Below are 3435 nucleotides of genomic sequence, written 5' to 3' on the forward strand. Positions count from 1 at the left end.
GCTGGCTTTGAACTGTGATCCTCAGATCTCAGCCTACTGAGTAGCTAGGATTACAGGTGTGAGCCAAAGGCGCTAGGCAGATAATTTCTTTATGGAGCCTTTAAAGAGAATCTAGAAAGCAGTATAGATAAATAGATAGATGCTGAAGCCAGACAGATATTGGTGGTTCATGACTATAATCCTAGCTACTCAGGAGGCTAAGATCTGAAGATCATGATTCTAAGACTACTGGGGTAGGAAAATTGATAAGACACTTATCTCCAATTAATCACTAGAAAACAAGAAGTGGAGCTGTGGTTCAAAGTGGTAGAGTGGACAGAGTCTAGGCTCCAAGTTCAAGCCCTAGCACCCCCCCCCCCAAAAAAAAGAAAAAAAAACAGAGCAAGGTATTGGTGGCTTGCTGATGGCTTGAGAATTTCTATTTGAATGAACGGTAACAGAAGCACATTATCTGTGTGAAAAGCTGAATGTGTTTTGTTTTTTAAACTATAGAATCTACTTAGTGTTCTCTACACACAAGTTGTAGTTAGAATTGGGATCCTGGTAATCACTTCTATTTGGAACACTCCCTTAGTCATACTGACCTCTTAACTACTTTGGTGAAACATCAGACAGGAAAATTCCTTAGGCATTATGACACTTCAGGAAATTAGGACTGGGTTGCCTTAAGCAATTTAGGTACGCTTTTGGATTTCAATCAGGTCAAAAGCAATGTTTCACAGCTGCAGAGGTATCGCTGATAAAATAGTCACAGTTTAGACTCCTCCTGCTGGCCACACCAAGTCAAGACAGTGAGCTTCATTTGCAGAATTACAGTTTGGTGATTTGTTACAACTCTCTGGCCTTTTTGTTAAATTCTCAGATGATCCTTTACATCATAGAAAACATAGCTGAGGACTTTTGTTTTTTGGTTCAAGAATTCTGTCTAGAGCTGAGCGCCAGTAGCTCACACCTGTAATCCTAGGTTCTCAGTAGGCTGAGATCTGAAGATCACAGATCAAAGCCAGCCTGGGTAGGAAAGTCTGGGAGACTTTTACCTCTAATAAACCACCAGAAAACCAGAAGTGGCGCTCTGGTTTAAGTGGTAGAGTTGTCTCCTTGAGCTAAAGAGCTCAGGGACAGCGCCCAGATCTAGATTTCAGCATCTTTACTTGAAAGTAGAATATTCAACAAAGATAAGGCATAAGAAAAGAAAACATTTAGGGAATTTAGGAAGGGGGGTCAATATTAGTCAGTGGAATCAGTAAGAGCCACTGTAAGATACAAACAGAAACTAGAGCTCTGGAAGCAAAGAAATCCTACTGCTACATGTTTCCAAATATTTAACAGACTTTAAAGACATCCCTTTAACTTTGTGCTTTAAGTAATAAGCTACGTAAGTCTAGGATGTTCTTTGCTTGTTTGATTATAACAACATCTTTCCAACAAAGCCATGCTGGCTTTGAACTCATAATCTTTTTGCCTCAATATCTAGAATTCCAGGCATGCTCCACCACACCTGTTTAGTATGCCCTTTTAAGATAAAATAGATATCTACTTGTCTGGAATGTTAGATCGCTTTCAACTATTGCTGGAATCTTACTATTCTTTCCTACACAGAAAAATGGGTGGTGGGAGAATGATGGAAGGTATGATATTGATCAAGATGCATTGCACTCATAAACCAACATGTTAAATTGAAACCCTTTGTACAGCTACTTAAAGGTAACAATAACTGGGCTGGGAAGTTGGCTCAGTGGTAGAGTGCTTGCCTTGCATGCATGAGGCCCTGGGTTCGATTTCCCAGCACCACATAAGCAAAAAGAAAAAAAAGCCGGAAACGATGCTGTGGCTCAAGTGGTAGAGTGCTAGCCTTGAGCTGAAGAGCTGAGAGACAGTGCTCAGGCCCAGAGTTCAGGCCCCACGACCAACCCCCCCCCAAAAAAAGATAACAATAACAACAACAATAATAAAACAGCCTTATGGAATGCCCTGATGAAACTCAAGTGCCAAACCAAAGTGGCCAGGGGAGGTAAAAACCAGAACAAAAGTATTCTTATGACAGGCCAGTGTACTTTGCTAGATAGAGTTCATCAAGAGAAGTGGCTTGGGCAGTGTCTAAGTTGAGACAGGGAGGAACTGGCTGTAATAGGTACATGCAGTGTCGCCATGGCAAGTCCTTGTGAATCTGCTTCCTTCAGAGGATCTGTAATTAGTCCTGCAGAAAGTACTACCAGCTGCAGCATTCCCTTTCTGACCCAGTGGTGTTAGGTTGATATATGCAGTCTAGCATCAGAGCTTCCTACACATAGTTTGTTTTTTGTTTTTGTTTTTTGTTTTGTCCATCATGGGGCTTGAACTCAGGGCTTAGGTACTGTCCCAGAGCTTTTTCTGTCAAGGCTAGTAGTGCTCTACTACTTTGAGCTACTAGGTCACTTCTGGTTTTCTAGTGATTAATTGGAGATAAGAGTCTCACAGATTTTTCCTGCCCAGGCTGGCTCTAAACCAGATCTCCTGAGTAGCTAGGATTACAGGCATGAGCCACCGGCACCTAGCTTATTTTTCCCATTTTTCAAATAACTGACATTACAAGTTTATTAGAAAAACAGGAAGGAATTGAGGCCTATGCAACTTATATATGGCAGGGTATCCTCCTGACAAAATATGGGCTGGGGCTACAAACAAATGAGGAAATAAGGATCTTTGGCCCCAGAATCTTATAAGAAACAGAATGCAGACTCATCTTTAAGGACTCCAGTTTTCCCTATTTAACTGAAGGCTAGTCTCTGAGAGGATAGAACAAGATGGTTGAGATGGGCTAAAGTGCTGTCTTCCCGTGTCATGTCTGTCACATGTTCTTTTTTTTTAAATACATTTTTATTGTGAAAATACTGTACAGAGGGGTTACAATTACACGAGTATGTCACATGGTCTTTACCGTATTTTTTTTCTAACCAACTTTCCTATCTTTATTTACGTTCATGTCTTCTTGAATTCTTCTCTTGTCGGACTGGGGTCAACGTAGTTGCACTAAATTTCTAGTAATACTGGTTCCTCTTCCCATAAATCCCAAATCCAGCATTACAGGTCTTTCTTTCTCTCTCTCTCTCTCTTTCTTTCTTTCTTTTCCCTTCCTTCCTTCTTTCTTTTCTTGTTGGTTGTGGGGCTTGAACTTGTGCCTGGGCACTGTCCCTGAGCCTCTTTGTGCTCAAGGCTAGTGCCGAACCACTTGAGCCACAGCACCATTCCTGGTTTTTGAGTGGTTAATTGTAGATAAGAGTCTCATGGAGACTTTTCTGCCTGGGCTGGCTTTGAACGAGGATCTTCAGCTCTCAGCCTACTGAGTAGCTAGGATTATAGGCATGAGCCATTGGTGCCAGGCCGAGTTATGGTTTTATACAAGGGTTCCCCTAATATCCCATTTGTTTTTCTCTTTCTTTCTTTCTTTTTTTTTTT

The sequence above is a fragment of the Dipodomys ordii genome, unplaced genomic scaffold, assembly GCF_000151885.1.
Source record: "Dipodomys ordii isolate 6190 unplaced genomic scaffold, Dord_2.0 Scaffold17, whole genome shotgun sequence".
Taxonomy (NCBI): Eukaryota; Metazoa; Chordata; class Mammalia; order Rodentia; family Heteromyidae; genus Dipodomys; species Dipodomys ordii.